The following is a 21,773-nucleotide window of genomic DNA, read 5'->3' as shown; positions in this document are numbered from 1 at the left end:
CAACCTGCTATTGCATATGTACATATCATATAAACACTTTATTTTCAAGTCATATTTGTTCTCATCTCAATAGTTCTCATGCAGGATCCTTTTGGAAAGCAAAGGTTCCTAGTGACAAACAAAGGCAGATTTGCAATGCATGAGCTCCTGAAAGCAGCATTAATCATTTTTCTTAATTGAGAACAGTTTATCTTTTATTAATTTGCCCACTTCTTGTTTTCTGTCTTTGCTTTTTGAATACCATAGGTGTAACTCAGAGTGTAATTAAGGGGCGGTGGACTGCACCATTATTCAAGCCATTTTTACCAAGCATTAATAAAAGTCATGGGAAAAAAAGCCAGACATGGATTTTGTGGTATTTCACAGGGAGAGCTCATATTTGCATATCTACGTATCTTCATTTTTGCTTTTGTGTAAGACTAATCATTATTTCTTTTCACTTTTTGCTCCTAATTTATGTCTCTCAATGTGATTTTTAGTAGTTTCTTTAAAAAACAAAAATGCTGACTGAAAGAAAGTAAAATTCTAAATGTCATCTCTATTCCAATCAACATCTAATGCTTATGTCCATTTCTGTAGTATAATCACAAAGATCGGCTTACATTCCTCTCTAAAACACTTTGAGATTGCTCCCAATATCAGTAATGGCCACACAGTGATGGCAATATGTGCATCCAAAGTAATCTTACTTCTGGTTGTTAGAAACTTTAGCTGAAAAGTTGAAAATGAATTTAACAGAAAAACAGAGGGTTCATTTATAATTAACATTGGAAATTATAAAATAGTTTTATGTATTTCTCACAGTCCATATAAATGGTTTTCGAAGTGCTTATCTGATAAGCTCATGTGACCCTTACGTACTTTTGGAATTAAAAACAAAAACTTATCAGTTGTTAAACAATCTTATTGTTGGGTTAAATCTAAAAAATACTCTTAATCTAATCATGTGCTATGCCCGATGACAAGCACTAAATACAACTAGTAGAAGAAATTGTTTAGGCTGTAGCTATAACCCGCTTTTTGGCACATGGAATTTATCACTCGCACAATTACTGCACATTGTTGAGTGTCTAAGAATGTGAATTGACTATTCAATTGCATGTCTGTGTGTATATGCATTTGTGTGTGTGTGTGTGTGTGTATTTAATTATACAGAGATTATGCAGAGACCTTATTTGAATCTGTGAGAATGAATGACACTAACAGTTCTAGCGATGAATTCACTTTCGAGGTTAGAGAAAGAAGTTGCTAACCAGAAAGGTCAAGCCATATCCTGGTACAGAGTTACCAGATAGTAGAGTAAAAGATTTACTCGATGTACACGGAGTGAAGTTGATCATGAAAGTAAACAAATGATGCTATAATGGCTAAAGCAGTAAATCAAAAGAGTGAAATAAACACTATTTTTTATTTGCTGAAGAAATCTAACACTATCAAGATAGATGAAATAGTGAGAGATTTCAAGGAGCTTTAAATGTGGTTTCTAACGTAAGAACATACATACAACACTGACAGAAGAATAGAATATGCTAAAGAATTAGTCTGTTAAGTTATACAGGGAGCAAATTTTAGGTGCTATAAATTGAGTTGGTTGATTTATGGTTTATGATGACTTTGCAGTGGTAGACAAATTCAAAGCATTACAGTTATTTTTAAGAAACTTACTCCAAAGAAATATTACATAATTTTAAATTTCAAAGTATTGATTATATTCCCAGTAATCTCCCATACTGTAATTTCAATACTAGGCTAGTGGGAAAGTCCTTTGCTCTAAAAAAATGAACACTTTTATTTTGGAAGTGTTCTTGTACGTATGTTGCAGCAATTTATTATTCAAAAAAGGCTCTTTCTGTCTGGAAATTTCATCATTTGGCAAACTAAAAATGATCCCACATTGGGCACCCTGAGAGATCTTCCTGTTATAGCACTGACCACAAGTGAATGCTTATCCAAGTAAAAATGTGAATAACTGATTTTTCTCCCAAGAAGAATCTGAGTTTTTACACAGGAGCTATGAGAGAATTCTTATGAGTTTGCTTGATATCCATCTATTAGCAAACGATATAAACAATATGAAAATTTTTCTAAGATATGTCACATCTTTGCACATCTGTTGGTTAAGAAGTATGATGTGTAAGTGTAATCCATGTCACGGAGAGTCAGAAAATATGTCATTCAATCAAAATTAAGAAAGGAAGGAGGCATTGATATAAGAGACAGGAGGAATATTCCACTACTCCCTTTAGAAACATAGCAGAAATGTACAGAGAATATGAAATCCTGCATACTCCTTCCTGATGTGTCTATATGTATTATAAAATAAAGGATGTAGTAATCTGTCTCTTGCTTTACAGTGTTCCTTGGACTCAATGACTTGTTTTTAAGAAAATCAGGATGTTCTTCAGAGCTAATATTTGGGAGGAAAGATAAAAAACAGGAGTTATGAGTTATGGTGACAACCATGGATGGGGTACAATTCGTAGTTTTAAAAACTTGTTTTATGCGAATATCTCTAGCAAGTTTTTGGGGAAAAGTCAATACTGAAAATTATCTGATCTAGAGGAATAATCTCTAAACAAGAGTTCTTAGTTTTTATCATTGCCAATATTTTTCTTTGTAATTTTCCGGGAGGCACTGAAGACTGTTTAAATAAGTAAAAACAAACACAGACAGCTAGTGAGCCATGATTTTGTTTGTATGAATTAAAAGAAGAAACGTAATTCCATCAGAACAAAAGACAGGCTTATTTCTGATATTATCATCACCATCAACAGGGAGTGATACCTTCCCCATCCCTTGGCTCTGAGTCTGAGAGCAGCCCAATGTGGACATTGAAGATACCAGTGAAAGGAAACAAAGACCCTTAAACAGGTCCTAGGACTAACCTAAATGTTTTGCAGCCAAGTTAACTTATTTATTTATGTTTTAGTATTATACCACATTACTAGACTTAGCCATAGGGAAAAGTAAAACCAGACTGATTTTGCTTTGTCAGTAATTTTGAACAGGAGGCTGTGTTGAAAACTAACAGAATGGAGCCTTAGTTTGGAGCAGTAGCATCTGATGGATTTGATCACAGGCTTACTTTAGTTTAGGTTCTCGGAGAAATAAGGCTCTCTTCTACTTGGGAAGTGCGAGGAGACATCTAGGGAGGAGGGGATGTGAAAAGGGAGGAAGATGCAGCCAGTAAAAAGGTTTCCATTAAGCTGGGAACCTCAGAGCAGACTGGAGCTTAAACACAGGAAGCATTCTAAGAAATGGTACCGAATTGCTAGTCTCATAATTACCTTGTCAACTGCTAGATGATCATTTTTTGAAAGAATTGTTATTTAAGGGCTACTCCTAGGGGATATAAGTACTTGAGGCATTTTTAGTTTTCCATATGTGCCAGGTAAGCAGAGTGGCTTCCAAGGTTTCTGAAAAAGCCCCCAGACACAGAAAAGCAGATAGTGGCATATAGACGTCAACAGGGGCACACTGAAAGACCTGAATGATACGGGTGAGGTACCAGGAATGTGAGCTACACACCTCCATTCATTAGAGAATTTTGAGCCCCGATCAATGCATGGATATGTACTTACTTGTAAACTACATAAAGAGATAACTTTTTTGTGATTATGTATATTATAGTACATACACAAAAAATTCTTTTAGAGAATGATATAAAAGTAATTGAGAACAAAGTTTCTAATACTTTCTTCCTGCAAGCCAGTAGATTATCCTATACAGCCCCAGAGTGTGAGCACCCTCGATATGGAAACGAATGCCCTGGGAAAGGAAAAAGTCTATTTCCAAGATCCAAGCATGTAAGAATTACATGAAATTAAATATGTAGACTTGTGACCTTTGGTTCTTGGAAAAATAGAAAAGTACAGTGGGTTCATTGCAGTTCTAGCTGCATTCAAGCTAGAAACGGATTGAGGCAGCTCAGATTCACAGGCACTTGCAGGGCAGGTTTTCAATGTCACTGTGGCTTTACCATACAGGTAAATTTGAAAACAGACACACTAAATATTGACTGCAAGAAAAGAAAAATGTGTTTTTATTCATCCAACACATATTTATTTAGCATCTATAATGTGCTATGCCCTGAACTATAGTGATCCAAACAGACTAGCGGATCTCACCCGATCCTGTAGTGCAGTGATTTGAATAGGAATGATCTTTGGATCCTAAGCAATCCGGTTTGGCCATTCTCTGCTGTAATTTTTTCCCCTTTCCATTATTATTTTTTGAGAACACAGAGATGCTTTTTGACCCATTTGTTGTAAGAACCTAGCCCGTTAGCTTCTTGATCAGTTGCATTTACTAAAATAATCATATTGATAATTTCATAAATGTGTAACATTTACAGCTTACAAAGAACTTTTACACTCATCTCATGCATAACTCACAAAACCTCTTAATTATTTCCCAGTACTACAGGAGAATCGTGGACTCAGGGCCTAACCTCCAAAGATGCTGTTGGTGGTAAATTGTTACAGCCCTGAGATACGACTTAAATTTAGGTTTTCTGATAAAGGTGTGTGCTTGTCTCTATGCTAATCCATTACACAACCAGACAGGAAGAATTTTCAGTAGATTCTGATCAATTTCTCTTTCTATAATGAAATGATAAACTTAGTTAAACTGGATTAGATGAGTGAAGGGTTGTTTATAACACTTCAGCCTTCCCTTAGCTTCTTCTATGGCTTCCATTAGGCTCCATCAAAGCCTACTCTCAAAACAAAATATAAACATAATTGTTAACTACTACGATTGACTCTGTGATCTTCCTTTTAAACTCATCATCTATCGATCTATCCATCCATCCATTCATCCATCCATCCATCTACCTAGCTATCCTTTTATTTTTGTAATCAGTTGCCCATAATTAACATGATCAGAATTGCTTTCAGAATTAATAATTGGTATAAACTTCAGAAGAGTTTGGATTTAGGTGGCAAATTCATAATAAGTGAGAAAGTAAGTTATACCATCCTCTGAGAATGTGTGGAGTTTACTTTTAATCTATCTCTTTCTAACTGAAAAGTAACAAATATAGCCCCAATTAAATGCATCTAAAAATTGGAAGCAGGTGGGATAGGGTATTAAATACAATCCTTGCTGGTTCTTATGAACTCATACCGTAGCAGACACTTGCTTTCTTGAGCAAACTATAGTGCGAATGAAGCATCTTAGATTCAGAAGGGATTAGGACAACCCTGAATGGAATGGGCAAATCATAAATAGCTGGGCCCTTAGAAGTTGGTTGCAGTCCCAAACCCAGGTCAGTTTTTAAACGTGACTATTAGCCAGGTATCCTTTCTCCACCATACAAGAATAGATAACAACCTTAATAAGCTGTGTAGACATTAAACTTTGAAATTCCACAGTAAGATGTAAATATTTGCTCAATCAATCACAATTTAATATGTTTGTTATACAGCAAATGCAGAGCACAGAGTTTTGTACTTTTGGACAGTTATGATAAGGTGCACATTATTTGCAACTTTTTGCTTGTTTCCTTGTTCACTTTTTCTTTATCAAAGAAACAAAGCTTCTCAGCCTGGGATTAACCTGGAGTCTGGAAAGTATACATTATGGCCAGCAACTTTAAACAATAGGCCTGAAATGGGAAATGAATGAGAGAACTTCTGACAGAGAAGACAAAGAACAGAAACTCATATGGGCTAGTGTAGGTGTAGGTTCTTTATTCTTCAACCAACGGTGGTGAAGAGGATCTCCCTTCACTTTATGGAGGCCTTGCTGGTTTGGAAAGTTCATTGTTCGACACCATGGATCTCCAGGTGGGTCAAGTTTAGAGATGCACCAACCTGGAGGACTCCATGCTGTTGAGCTGTTCACACGCAGCGGATACTTCCAACTCCATCTTCCCAAGAACTAAATGGGTGTCTTCTATAGCGTATGTGCAAATCTCCTTCAAAAGGAAATCTTACTCTTCCTGCTTTCAAAAATGGGAACAAACTTCACACCTCTGCATCCAAATAGTTGTTATTTTTGTGATTATTGGAGCCGATGTCACAATGTAATCTATTAGGATACAAATAAATATTAAAGGATTTCTCTTTTAAAAAGCTGATTAGAAATGATAGAGGTATAAGTAAAATATTTCTGAATTTTAATTATGTACAGAATGAATTTTAGTAATATTCTAAATTTAGAATATTACTAAAATTCATTCTGTACATAATTATATGCTATATGCTTATAATTGGATTTAGTTGGCAAATTCATACGCTAGAGTCTAGCATATAAGACTTCATTTTTTTCAAAAATTTAAATTTATTGGATTTCTAAAGTTGGTATATCAGCATATTATTCTTAAATAATAAGTCTTGTTTTACAATATTTCTCATTTTTATTTACATCCTTAATTAGCTAAATGTTTTATAATGTTAAATAATAATGTGGAAACAGTCATTCTTGTGATGTTTTAATAACTCTACTAGTTTTTTAACAGTAATATGGCCTTGGGGTTTGGTTTAAGGTAGGTGTTGTACATGATATTAAAGAGTTGACCTTTATCAAGTGTTTTATTTTTAATGTATTGGAATTATCATATATATATATATATTTTTTTTTTTTTTTCTTATTCAGACTATGTGAAGTGTCATATTGTTTTTCTGATACTAATACATTTCTAAATCCAATGGCTTTAATTGTCATGATATATTACTCTTTTAATGTATTATTGAATTACATTTGCTACCATTTTACTAAAGCATTTTGCATCTACATTCACATGTGAAATTGAGTTAAAAGAGTTTTTAAATTTTCGAGTTATATTTGGCTGAAATTTATTTAATAATCACATTGATTATGTAAAATCAGTTGGTAGCTTCCCCTTTATCCTTATGCTGTTGAAAATTTTACATAGAACAATGATCAATTCTCTAAATGTTTGAATGGCCCTTCATGTAAAACTTCTGGTAAAAATCTCAAATCATTTTTAACAAACGTTTAAAATATTAATTGTAACATTTTTCTAAGTCATTTGCCTATTCACATTTTATATATTGCTACTCATTAATATTGTTAAATTATAGATGGTCATCATAATCTAAGAAAAATGCTTGTAATATTTATCAAATAATTGTGTATATAATTCTGTTAAAACAATTATTCTCTAAATTTATCTTTCTTTTCTTTTTCCCAATATTAAATGTTTTTCTCATGTTTTTTTGCCAGTTTTGTGACTTTTAATTTTTTAATTCTATTTTTGATTTTTTTTTTTTTTTTTTTTTTTTTTTTTGAGATGGAGTTTCGCTCTTGTTACCCAGGCTGGAGTGCAATGGTGCGATCTCGGCTCACCGCAACCTCCGCCTCCTGGGTTCAGGCAATTCTCCTGCCTCAGCCTCCTGAGTAGCTGGGATTACAGGCACGCGCCACCATGCCCAGCTAATTTTTTGTACTTTTAGTAGAGACGGGGTTTCACCATGTTGACCGGGATGGTCTCGATCTCTTGACCTCGTGATCCACCCGCCTCGGCCTCCCAAAGTGCTGGGATTACAGGCGTGAGCCACCGCGCCCGGCCCCTATTTTTGATTTTTATAATTTATTACTTAACTTACTTTTGTGGTTGCTTTTTTTAAAATTCTGTACAGATTTTTGTTTCTTTTTTTAAAATAATTTCTTGAGTTGAAAGCTTAGTTTCTTCTTCTACGTTATAAAATTTTGATCCTTCTTCTTTAATATTGGGAACATTTTGTAGCTATGAATTTGTTTCTGACAGCTGCTTTAGTCTCATTTAAATGTTTAAAATATAGCCTGGTTAACATTAAGGGAATACAGGCTTGTTGCTTTTCAGTCTTTTGGCTAAAACCAGGTGAAAAAGAGCATGGGTTTAGAATCAGGGATCTTAGGGTTGAATTCTGATGGTAGCACACACGTTGTGAGAGGGACTTTTTAACTCACCGAATTTCTGTATTTGTAATTTAGAGTAAGTATATTTATGTTATAGTGCTTTGTAAGATTAAATGAGATAATATGTTTTAAGTGTATAGTACCATCATAGCAAAATCAAAATGTTCAACACAAATAATAACGTCGCTTGAAAATTATAGTTTGGGATTTTCTTTTTTGTATAATCATTTTAATTTTTAAAATCTGAAGTGCTAGATGTTTGTTGCTTTTGTGGTTAATTTCAAATTGTCTTACAAATTTCTAATTTTATTGCATTTTGCCAAAGAATATGGTCTTAGAATGTCTATATTTTTGTAATTTTCTCAGCTTTTCAGTTTTTCAGTTGTTTGGACGACTGAAGGTCATTTTATTTGTTGAAAAGGGCCAAGATATACATACATATGCATACACAATGCACTCGTGTTTTATTTGTATTTATTTCCCATATTCGTTATATTATTCATTTATTTTTGTTCTTTTTAAAAGAAATCTGCCCAATTTGTAGCTGTATTTGCATTTTTTACCTATTGTGTTTGAATCAAATTCTGTTGTTTTTTTAACATATTTTGAATTTTATACATAACTAATTATATGTTTTTTCTCTGTTCTGTTCTATACACTTTGCTTGTAATTCTAGTTTATCTGAAACTAATATTGCCACTTCCTATTTCTTCCATTTTATTTTGCCTAAAAAACATTTATCATCATTTTATTTTTAAACTATCTGTGCCATTTTATTCAGATCAATCCCTTTTAAGTATTTTGTAATTAAAATTTATTTATTTTGATCTTCTGGTCTTTGTTTTTAAATTGGTAGTTTAATTCTCTCATGTTTTCTCTTCTCTTTTTTTTTCTGGTTTCATTATTTTTACTTCCCTTATGTTTCAATATTTTCTCTATAATATTTTTCAACTTTCTTTCTCAAAATATTGATTTGGAGAGTATCTCTATATGTATATTTTTAAATTTAATTGCATCTTAGTTTCACTTTGAAAAATTACATTTTATTATTCCTTATTTTTCTGGCAATTATCAAAGCCAAGACCAAAATGTTATTTTATTTTTCAAATTAGCATTTGTTTATTTCACACTCAGTTTCAGATCTTTGGTTATATTATGTAGAGATTTAGTGTCAAATTACTACTATTTAAAAATTTTTGTTATGTATAAATTTTTTTATATATGTAACAAAATTTACAGTATATATGTATGTGTGTATATATATATACACACAAACCATATGTATGTGTATGTACATATACACGCATATATGCACATTGTAAATTTTGTTACATATATGAAAAAATTTATACACACATATATATACACACATACATACATATGGTTTGTGTGTATATGTGTATATATACACACACATGCAGTTTGTGTGTATATATATATACACACACAGTTTTTGTTTATATATACACTATACATACATAATATGTATGTGTGTGATTAAATTAAAATATTGAAATAAAAACCAAATGTGTATGTGTGTACACACACATATGGTTTGTATATATGTGTATGTTATACATATGTGTTATACTTATGTAATATATGTATGCACACACAGACACACACAGACACATTTAGGTTCTATTCCAATATTTCAAATCATTTACCTTATACTGTAGAACCATTACTTTGCTGCCTTTTGTTTCAGTGGTTTATATAAGTCTTTATATAGCAGGATATATTTCTATTTTTTTTTCTAATTCAATTTCTTGAGCAAGTATTTAATGCTTAGTTTTGTTTTTAGAAACTTAATATTTTTTGAGCCAACGCATATCTATGTATATATTTCTATTGCCTTCACATATGAATACTTTAAGGTCAGCAGTCCCCAACCATTTTAGCACCAGCGACCAGTTTCCTGGATAATTTTTCCAGAAATCGGGGTTGGGATGAATGGTTTTGGGAAGATTCAAGGGTATTACATTTATTGTGCTCTTTATTTCTATTATTACATTGTATTCTATAATGAAATAATTATACAACTCACCATAATGTAGAGTCAGTGGGAACCCTGAGCTGTTTTCCTGCAACTAGATGGCCTGGCCCGGTCTGGGGGTGATGGGAGACAGTGACAGATCAGCAGGCATTAGATTCTTGTAGGGAGCACACAACCTAGATCTCTTACATGTGCAGTTCACAATAGGGTTTGTGCTTCTACGATAATCTAATGCCGAGGCTGATCTAACAGGAGGTGGAGCTCAGGCCGTAATGTGAGTAATGGGTAGTGACTGTAAATACAGACGAAGCTTCGCTTGCTGTCACTCACCTCCTGCTTTGTGGCCTGGTTCTTAACAGGCTATAGACCAGTATTGGTCTGTGGCCTGGGATTGGAGACCCCTGCTTTAGATGACTATAAAAATCTTGAATTCAAAACTTTCTATGCTTCAAGACTGTTAAGTGTGTCTTAGCCAGTTCATAAAAGTGAAGGCAGGAACAACAGTTGCTTGACCTTCTCTGTGGCCATGAACTAGGAGAGTTTGTCTTGATGGAAGCTGAAAACACATCACTCCACTGAATGCATGTTTGTGAGAAATAGTCTAAGCCCTTGACTTTGTCATTCAGATTAGTCACTCAGATTATCAAGAAGCACCAAATCAGGAATGTTCTAGTTCATTCAAGTGATGTTTTTTATTTCTACATTTCACATTGAATCTCCAAATTTTTCATATCTAGGAATCATGAAGTTGAAAGTGTCCCACTGTGCCTCTCTCTTGAGCCTAGGGTCAGCTTGAATAATATGCTTCTGTTTTGTACATGGTTTCAGCCAAACATACTTACAAAATAGGCATTACCAGGTCAAAGAATAAAAAAGAAGTTCCAACAAAAAAAAAATACCTCATTCCTGTATTTTCTCAAGTTTTGCAAAACTCTCTTTGCAACCCAGAAGTTCTATCTCCCCAGACTATGAAGATGCCAACAGAAATTCAAGAAAGGGAGAGCAGAACTCACTACTCTCTCTGATCCAGGGCAAGGGATATTCCATCTCCTACATTGCTTTTCTCTTTTCTATGACCAGTGTCATTCTGCCTTTCCATAGTGATGCTTCTCCATTACTCTCTAAGGAATATTGGCTTGACTTCTTTGGAGATGTCATGAAGGATTTGCAAAGGGATACGTTGAGTTCATGCTTGAAGTATGAATATCAATTTATTGATGGGAAGTGGAAAAAGAGACGTCTAAACATAAAGAATAGTAAAAATCATACACATTTCATGTTTAAGGACTTAGCATGCCTGAAACTCTGAGCCCTTTTTAGTTGCTCTCTTATTTAAACCTCAAAAGAGCTGTGTGAGATTACTTTTAGACCATCCTATCTTGTACATCCTGCAGAACAGTTTTGCGTCACCTTTCTTAAGCAAATTGAGTCTTAAATAATTTGCTCAAGGTCAAACACCTAGGAAATGAAAAGAATAGTGACGAGGTGCTTATTCTTAACTACTCTGTAATACCACCTCAATACTTTAGTATTAGCATTTTTGGACAAAGGACTGAGTAAGACAGGATATAAGTAATTGTGTTTACTCATAAACAAATTTATAGTTAGATTATATTATTACAATACCTGTGTTAATTGGATTTTTAAATATAGACTGTGATGAAGATTTTATAAGCCTGTAAAGTAGAAAACTGAAGCAGTTGGGTGACGCAGGTGAGGCCACTTTTTTTATACATTAGGTAGAGTCAAGCATTTTCACACCTACCGAATAATTTTCTCTTCTCTTCTCTTCCCTCTGATCATATGTTCACAGCCAATGACTAAGTTTTGAATGATCAGGTATTATTCCTCATTCAAAATGAGCAAGCCCATTTCAATTTTCAAAGCCAAATTTCTGATGGAATTAATTTATCTGTAAATTTTACTTATTTTATTGATGAATATCCTGCAAAAGCAAAAAAATCTGTTTTCACAATCTATGAGTTCCCCCATGTCAGTGAAAGGAAGAGATGAAATAACTATTCAAGGATAGACTTGTAGAGTCAAAGCTAAACCTACATCTCTAAAATATAGGTGATTTGCCTTAATACGCACAGAATTTGAAGTGCCTAGTCAATCCCTAATATTGGCATTGAACAACAGGGAGATTTTTAAATTCCTTTGAATTATGATTTTTTTTGTTTTGTTTTCCCAAGGAGTTGACAAGTCTTTGCTGTGATTTTATTCTTTCTTTTTTGTGTGCTAATCATGTGATAATATGTTTAATATGCTGATCAGTCAGGGACATATATGAATCCCAGTGGAATTTCATCTCATTGACATGGGGATTATTCTGGGCTCAGTAATTGCTTCCAACTCTTCTTCTTATTTTATTCTCATGATGGATATTTGTGATAAATATTTGTGATAAAAAGGTGAAGATAATACATGTACTTAACAATCTTGTACTCACAATCTTGTTCTCTGGCATATACATGGCACATACAGTTATATTTATCAAAGCATGTGCTCTTGCATTTTTGGAGAGATGGTAACAGATGATAGTATTTACTGATTGCTACAGGCCAGGTCTAAGCCTTTTAAAGGGTTACTTTATTTAACCTTCATTACAGCTTCATGAGTTAGGTAATAATTTTATGTTCACTTTGTAGATGAGGACACTAATGCAAAAAGAGTTCAGATAACTGTCTCAGGTTCTCACAGCATATGAATGTCGGTCCTAGGATTTTAATGCAGAAAATTCAGCTGCACATGAGGGGTTTATAATTATGCCAAACTATATCCCAAGAAGATATTCTGTATGCATATTTGTACATGCATACATATACACATATATGCATACATTTACAGAATAAACACATTCGTAGAACTCTCATGCTCTTCAAGCATGTTTATATAGAGCCTTATATGCTAGCCTACCTAGCGTACACCTTTAGATGCACTTTCTTCTTCAGTTTACATGAACATTTGTACTGATTTCTTATGTAACTAACACAAATTAATATAAATATGCATAAAAAAGTACGTTTGTAGCAGACCATTATTTTGTCGGAGAAGGATTGACTTTAAGATACTAAAATCATCTTGTACTAGGTCATTTGCAGAGTATAACCAACGATGGGTGAAAAAAGTGTTATTGGTTGGATTTTTCCTCTGTGATAAAATTGCACATACACACACACTCTCACACACACACACACACCCAAAGCTGTTTATATTTAGTAATTAAGTGAGTAGTAGCAAATGTAATTTTTAGCCAAGGTGAGGGGTTGGGCTGGAGATAGGGCCAAGGAGGCAGGTAATTAGGGAAAAGAGTAAAGACATCATATTCAGATAATTTAGGCCATTCAAGCAGACAAAAAGATGCCTGTGTAATCACTTCATCTTCAATATTTAATGCATTGCTAAGTTCCTGATATACAAAGTGTTATTACTTGATAAACTCTCAGTTGATATTAATTACCTATTTGATTAGCATAGTAAACATACAGTACACATATTGATTCTTTTAGTAATATTCTATGTCTACATGACCCTAGAGTTTCCTTATTTTCAGGGAGTTTGAATGGAAGCCAAGTCATTATTGTTACAATAAGATGGGTTCTCTGACAGGATTTTGAATCGTCTTTCAGAACTTTAAGGCCCTTATATGAAAGCCCCAAATGCTTTATTGGCTCAGCCACTACACCTGTCACCTTTGTAAGATGTGAAGATTGCAGATCTCTTTTCATCACTGAGATTCACAGAATAGAGCCTTCCATATTTATTAAGTAAGGACATAAAAAGGAACATGATTGGAGGTGTGCACACACTTGTGCACAGCTAAACCTGCCATCATTCTTTCCTCTCCACCTTTCAACAGCACGTTGTCTTTGAAAACTGATGTCTGGTGTTTTAAAATCACTCTTGCTATTTTTCTGTTTTGTTAGTGATGAGTAGTTTCTAACTCCTGACTTTATCATTCTTGGAGTGTGATGTCGTTAATTAAAATTAAATGTGTGTGTGTGTGTGTGAGAGAGAGAGAGAGATTGAGAGAGAGAGAGAGACTTGGTGCCAAAGGAAATCATTCAAATTAGAGCCACTCAGTTGTCATTCCAAATGGTGTATTTTAAATTTCCTTGCTGCTTCATATTTTGTATGTCCCAATATACAAATTCTATTGCTAAGAAGTAGAGCTGACATTTCATGGTTTTTGTCACTTACAGAGAAAACTAGCTATTTCTGATCCCTTCCACTCAAATAGGCTTAGTTTAAGAGAAGAAATAGAACCAGCAGCCTTACTGTATAATGATACTAAGTTATTCATCCGGAGAGTAATTCTTTTTTAATTCAGCAAACTAAGTGTTGGGTTTCAGCAATGATATGGATAAAAAATAATGTATCATTTCATATAAATAATACAGTAACTGAACATATATTAACATCTAGTAATATATCTAGTATAATATTACTTTAGATTGATGACATATTTATCATAGCAGCAAAAAGAACAAGAAAAATGCAAAGATAACATTTATATAGTGTTTGCTGTGTATTAAGTACTTGGCTAAGTATTTGACAAATCTAATCACTCTGTAAATTAAATGTCATTACGTTTCCCAATGTACATTTGAGGAAACTAAGGATCAGAATACATGTTTAGTAACTTGCCTAATATCATAAAACTAGTTTATGTAAGGGCTGGGATTCGAAGCCATGCTTCTCACCAGCATGCTGTGTTGACTCTAATGTATTTGGAACCTTGGGCTGTATCTTCATGTACATGCTGGGTTGGAAGAAGAAGCCACTAAGTGGCAATGGCTCCTGTTGGTGACAAGAGGTCTTAGCAACTAGTCACAACCTAGGTCATTAAAATGTCCTTTAAATGTCTCCATTTAATCAATTTTTCCTTTTTCAAACCTATTCACGTATTGAATTTTCTTGTCTCTTTTATGTAGTACTTATAATTCAGGTAAATCTGAGTTTTTTTTATTGCTTTTCTCCTTCATAAAGACAATGATATTTTTATAAATGTGGATTAGAACAAGCCCTAAGGCAGCTTATTAGATATTGCGTGCAAAGGAGAATCTGCTTTTTCCATCGATTCCCTTGAATTCTCAAGCGATCACCCATAAAATTCTTCCATTTTTTTTTTACATATTACAACCATATTTAAAAAGTTATTTCCATGGATAATGCTTTCAAAAAATAAATTAAGAACAATGAGCTAATGGTGATTTCTCATTTTCTTTATAACAATTTTTATTACAATTTTGTCTTTGCCATGAAAAGGTGATTAAAACACAGATCTTAATTTTTATATCTTCATATGGTCGTCTTTTTATATAAATTTTTTAAATATTCTAAATATATTTGAAAGGTCCTAACCCCTTCTCTTTCAATAGCATTGTGGCTCTTTTTGAGCATGATATGCTTAAATATTTACTTTTAAATATTTGGTCTTGTCAAAGAAAAAATAATCATTGGAATTTGACTTTTTTCAGCCTGCTATAAATAGTCAATTTAACAAATATTTATTGAGTAGCTCTCATGAGTTATCTCAAATTATCTGCTGTGTTTCCAAGAAAATGCCCAAGAGGATGTCCCCTTGCTGATCCTGTATATCACAGCGGAAACAAAAATTTTTCTTTGAGAGAGAGAAAGATTAATCCCACTTCCTGTCCTGAGAAAACTTGGACCCCATGCCCTTTTTCTGTCCTTTCACTGTAGTTTCTTCATCACACTTAACAGTACCGTCTGTCTGTTTGGTGGGAACAAATCTTCAGGACATGTAAAAGGCCTCCTCTTTCCTAGTTTATCAATGGTAGCAGAGAGAGCCACCATTTTAACCCAGAACTTCCGGCTCATGATATCTCTTCTTAGGTGGTAAAAACCTTACCACCTAAAGTACTGTTATTTTTGATGAACAATAAGACTGGAACCTAAGACACTCTATAAACATTAATTATAAAAAGATAATTAAAATGGATACGTTTACCATTCATAACATAAAGTTGCTAATTGATTTTAAATAAATGACTACCAACATACACGGCATGAATTTATCTAAGCCTTAGTTTCATCCTCTGTGAAATGTAGTGATAATGATACACATCTCACAGGGTTGTCGTATCAGCTAAGTGAGATAATCTGGTGAAGAGCTGACTATGATGCTTGACATATAACCCTCAGTAAGTGTTATTATGCTAGTACAATTGTTGTTTTGTTTAGCTCATCACTATTATGTAGAAAAGACAGAAAGAAAACCTAGAATACAAGTGGAAAACTGATTTTTATATGTTATTTCATAGTAAATAAATTTATAACTACTGCATTTATAATACATTAAACTCCTGACAAACGGTCTAACAATGCATGTTAAATATCTATCCAAATGCTTTCATAATATAAAACAGATTATTCCGTTAATTTACATGATAAATGCCTTTGAGTATCATCTTTGTGGCTGGCATTATTCTGATTGAAAGATTTGGAATAAAAATAAAATAAATAATGGATTAGCCTATCTATTATTCAAGGTGGCAAAATACCAGCTTTCTATTTCCACAGGAAGGAGTTATTATTTAAAAGAATCGATTTTCAGAAGCAAAAATTCCTTGGAAATCTAACAGAAGTAATCTGTCAGTTTCTAGAGGAGATCTCTACAGCACATTTATCTAGTTTTGAGGAGATATTTCTTCTCAGCTTATGTCCACAGCAAATATATCTGAACCGTTTCTATTCTCAAAGATTGTAGACATGTAACAATGTAACTTTGCCAATACCTTGACCTAATAACCAGCACTTAGTAACCAAAATAACCAACATCTAATAACTTATTAACTACCATTTCTGAGTGCCTAATAACTGCTTATCACTCCAATGGCATTTGCTGTTTGAAATAATGCTGTGAAGTGGGTAATATTTTTCAAAATTATAAAGCTGAAGCCAAGAGAAATGATCAAAGGGGTAGATGGACATAGCTAGAATTCTGCCTATAACCATTCTTCTTTTTCCATTAGAGTTTACTACTCCCACTTCTGGCTTATTTCTCAAAACTCATTTTCAAATGCAGGCACTGTATCTATTGGGACCGATAGTACATTGTGCCAAGAACAGTGCATTACCCATTTGGTTATTAAATGTCATTTTAATGTATCAGATGCAAAATCTTGATCTTTTTTCAAAAGATTCATAAACACTACATGTGAAACCTTACTTCTTTTCTCTCCTGCCTAATTCAATCTCTTATCTTGCATCAGGATTCCAAAAATACACATGCAATTGCTTACCTCTGCTTCCTTTTATTTCATTTTATTATTGTTCCAATTGTTAGTCTCCTTTCTCAGTCCGAGCAATTTTTCTCAATTGATTATGCAATCACTGAAGTGGCAACCTCAAACTCACCTAGTCTCCAGCTGATTGTAAAGGGTTCATAAAAAAGGCATTGAAGGAAAGACTATCTTTGAAAGAAAAACAATTACAATTTTCATTCTTTATTGTATATGATAGTGGTTAGTAAAATAATAAGCACTGTCAGCCTGCTTATTATATATATCAGAAAAGCAGAGCAGAGCTCTTTGGAAAGGACTACAAGGCAGTCACATCGTGTGCCCACCTGGGAATGCTTCACTGTCCTCAATTCTGAGTAGAATTATGCAGGAGCATCATGACCTGCACCTGGAACAGCCCATGAATGGAGTCAGAATGTGTCCCTTTAAAATATACAAAGAAAATAAGGCAGTAATATATAGGAGAAAAAACATGTTTTCTGATTCAAGTGCTACCTTGATGATATGTTGGATAGTTCTAAAAAGCAATACAATTTTTTGAGCCTCAACTTCCTCATTTATAAAATAGAAATATTCATCAAACCTACCTTGTCTCTCATATTGAACCATTCAAGGGGAACAGATGAGATAATCCAAATGACAGGTTTTGGTAAATTGTAAATTACATACAAATGTTTGTTATTATGATAAAATAGACTCTGCTGAGTGAAGGGCAGATTAACTCCTGAATACTTTTAGTTTGATAAGAAGGACATTGGTTCTTTTAGATTATTGCTGATTTCTAACAAAATGAATTGTGATCCTACAGCACTAGTGAATTAGAGAGAGGCAATAATGTACTCACCAAAGTGTCAGCCCTATCTGAAGAGTACAACGTATAGACCTTTTAGGAGATAGCATCATTAACAAATTACAGGCTCCTACTGTAATGCTGACATCATTCTGGTTAAAAAATGTACTTCAGGATTAAAGGGATATATTTAAGAAGACAAATGTGTAGCTATGGCAAGGCTCAGTTTGATAGTTAACAGAAAGCCAACCATTAGAAGAAATGATTTAGTGAAGTTAAATAATTTTCTTAAAGTTACAAAGTACAATCATACATTAATCTTGGGTTCAACTGAATTAATTAATTCAGGCTGTGCATGCACACCATCAGATTAAGTTACTGAATAATTCACTCACTGAGAAAAGTCTATTTAATTTTCAATTCCTGAGACTATAATGAATCATTGATGTGACTAATTTAACTTCCCTGAATTGACTGATAGGTTTTAAATTGAAGTGATCAGTAATGTGGGCATATTGATTCCCTTTTATGTTTTATATATATTATTAAGAAATCAAGATTTTTGAAGTATTGGAACATGTTCTACTTTATAGGGATACTGAAGAATCTTATAGCCTCTCAACTAGAATTTCTTCTCTAGACTTACATATATCAACTAGTTCCAATGCCTAGTCACAATTACTAAATCAAGAGAGAGGGTTAAGTTGGTAGCAATACACAAAATTCTCAAGAACTGAGAAAGGAAGACCGACAGAAAAATGTCTACTATTATTCTTTGTGACAGAACTCTTGTCCACACTGCCAATATGCTAACCTCAGTGAGTTCAACACATAATGACTCCAAACAATAAAAAATACGGCAAGCACAAGTTATGTTTTCCAAATCAGAAAGCATTTTGAAAAGAAATATTTTTTGGTTCTTTCAGATATTCAAAATGTGTATTGGAGAATCTCACTTTCTTACATAAATTAGTAGCTTATATTATCCTTTTCATCTTTGTATAAATTCTGTCAATTTTCAAGCCTGTCCCATTGTGAGTACTTATATATTGCTGTTGAATTCATAGAGAAAAGAATACCCCTATAGTGCAGACCCTATTCACAGGAACCATGACTATATAATTCCCAATATTTCAGCTGGGCTATGCACTGTTTATAGAGAGAATATTGTTCTAAGTTTCCTTTATACCATCATTACTATTGCCATTTTGGTTTTCATATGAGAACTCATATTATTGGAAGTGATGTAAGTGTATCATTTAAATGTGGTCTCATTTCTTTAGTATCTCAGTTTGGGATATAGTAGCAGAAAACAGCAGCATAACTAAAATCAAATTTTGTTTTAGAAATAAGAATAACTAAAGATAAGGATGACTACATTTAATCCTCATTTGAAATAATATACTATTCTCTACAGAAAAAAAAAAATTTATTATAGAATAACGGGTCTGCCTTGGATTTTATTGGAAAGGTTATTTTATTTTTCTTACATATTCAAAGAATTTCATTTTATCTATAAGATGCTCTAATAATATGAATTCTGAGGACTATATTTCTTTTTTTTTTTTTTTTTTTTTTTTTTTTTTTTGAGACGGAGTTTCGCTCTTGTTACCCAGGCTGGGGTGCAATGGCGCGATCTCAGCTCACTGCAACCTCCGCCTCCTGGGTTCAGGCAATTCTCCTGCCTCAGCCTCCTGAGTAGCTGGGAATACAGTCACGCGCCACCATGCCCAGCTAATTTTTTGTATATTTAGTAGAGACGGGGTTTCGCCATGTAGCCCAGGATGGTCTCGATCTCTTGACCTCGTGATCCACCCCGCCTCGGCCTCCCAAAGTGCTGGGATTATAGGCGTGAGCCACCGCACCTGGCCTGATGTATACCTTCTTTAGTTATCAAGAAGCTCAGGCTCAGAGATCAGTGTTTTAATTCAGTTTCAGAAGAATTTTGTGTATATATTTCTTACTTATTACTTCTTTCCTATTTTTCACTGACTTGCTCTCCTGACCCTTATATTAATGGTTCTAGTATATGTCTTTATTTTAAAGCTTCACCAACTCCTTTTTGCAAATAAGCATGTTGTGAATTTAAAATGAAAACATGATCGTTTTTACATACAACGCAGTGACATTCACTATTTTTAGCTTTTCTCACTTTTTTGTTTGTTTTACTTGCTTTTTAGGCTGGTCCACTTACTATTAATACCTGCTTGCTTCCTCTTTCCTTACCTCCCCTTTCTCCTCTCTTTTTTCCTTAGATGTTCAAATCTTTTCTCATTCAGCATTAGTTACCATATTCTTAATTTTCTTATCCTTTGCTATGGTCTCATGTGGGGAAGTGATGTGTGGATAATAAGCTACATGCATCTCTCTGCCTCCTGTCGGTTCACAGTAGTGTGAGAATGTATTACTGCTTGATCCACTGAAAGGAGAGGATGGTTGCTGGCTTGTCCACAGGGCCAGAATCATAAATGGTTCCTGAGAGATCAGTTGGCTGTGTCTCCCAGGGTTCCATTCTGTATTACTAAACCATTAGAACTATATTGCACACATTTACTTCTTTTTGCAAGGACAGAATGAGATAAACAAAGATGGATGCTGGATTGTTGCCAGCTTTCACCAGAGCTAATGTACAATCTAAAGCATTTAAACCTAATGGTGAATCAATATCACCATCTCCCCAGAAAATATAGGACCAGAATAGGAAAAACTATGATACAGGATTTTTAAAAAAATTCCATCACATTGTCCCATTGAGAAAATTTCTCCCTTCGTAACTGAGTCGGCCAATAAGATGAGGTTTATTCAGGTAAAGGAGTAGGTGGAATCTAGCCTAAGAAGGCAGGTACAGTCAGATAGGATATGAATATTTTGTTTTGTTTTCCTGAGGTCTTACCCATGTGCATAATTTACCTAATGAACAATCCATCATGGAGCAGACGTGATCAACTTGAAAACTCACTGAAAGTAGATACATGGCACAAAGACCTTAGTTTTAGCAAATAACCGTGATTTCTACTGAGAAAGAGAGAAAGCTTTTAAGGAATGGGGAAAATGAATGAAGAATGGAAAGCAGAAAGAACCACCATGTCCATGTGGAATATAATACCTTGTCTTCCCAACCAGAGCATAAACCACTGAAACTCAGTGCTGTTCATTTTAAAGTTTTCGGTGTCTTGGAAGGGTTTGTCAAGCTAATGAATTACCTAATGAGTCTTTATATCTCATTATTTAAAACAGACAGAAAGTTGAAAGGCACTACTTCAGCTCATACATAAGGTCCTCTACTTATATGGATATTTGATACAATTTTGACTTAAAATTACTAGTTACTAACAACTAGTATTTTGTTTCATCTTTTCATAGTAAAAAGCAGTAAAAAATTAGGTTGTTGAATTTTACCTTAAGACTACACTTAAATTCTAAGATATATAATCCTTTATAATTTATACTCCTGTGTTCACCCATCTCATTGTTGTTACCCTCAGAATTTTATGCTCATAAAGTGGTTCATAACCATTTGCTGAAAATATTTCCCTGAAGTAACAGTTAAAAAAAAAACTTACTTTTTATTTTACTAGAGACAGTATCCCTGTGTTACTCAGGTTGGTCTCAAACTCCTGGGCTCAAGTGATCCTCCCCACTTAGGTTCCTGAGTCGTGGGAATACAGGTGCATGCCACCACGCCAGGCTTGAAATAACAGATTTGATGCTGTCAGTAAGACTGTTGATTCTCCAGGCTGGTGTTATAGAGAAATTTCCAGCAGCCACTGATCTATCCTAATAGAGATGAGGTTTAAACTGAGGTCCTTTGATGCCACTGCATAAGAAAGTGTAAAGATGAGAAAATCCT

General features: G+C 33.8%; 1 protein-coding gene and 1 long non-coding RNA gene across 6 annotated transcripts in view; one reads left to right on the top strand and one right to left on the bottom strand.

The window, feature by feature from the left end:
* The window catches only part of CHRM2 (cholinergic receptor muscarinic 2), a 137,179-nt gene that overhangs the window by 26,698 nt on the left and 88,708 nt on the right, over window positions 1-21,773 (top strand). The window lies entirely within an intron of this gene.
* The window catches only part of LOC135268686 (uncharacterized), a 31,848-nt gene continuing 11,449 nt past the window's right edge, over window positions 1,375-21,773 (bottom strand). The window contains exons 2-3 of the long non-coding RNA XR_010337045.1: window positions 4,451-4,601; window positions 1,375-2,407 (exon numbers count right to left, since the gene is read on the bottom strand). This is a non-coding gene — a long non-coding RNA (uncharacterized LOC135268686). The remainder of the gene's footprint in view (window positions 2,408-4,450; window positions 4,602-21,773) is intronic.

Source organism: Aotus nancymaae, unplaced genomic scaffold, assembly GCF_030222135.1.
Source record: "Aotus nancymaae isolate 86718 unplaced genomic scaffold, 86718_ANA_hifiasm-v0.15.2.pri h1tg000002l, whole genome shotgun sequence".
Lineage (NCBI taxonomy): Eukaryota > Metazoa > Chordata > Mammalia > Primates > Aotidae > Aotus > Aotus nancymaae.
The sequence above is the reverse complement of the archived record's forward strand: the minus strand, read 5'-3'. Positions and strand labels throughout refer to the sequence as shown.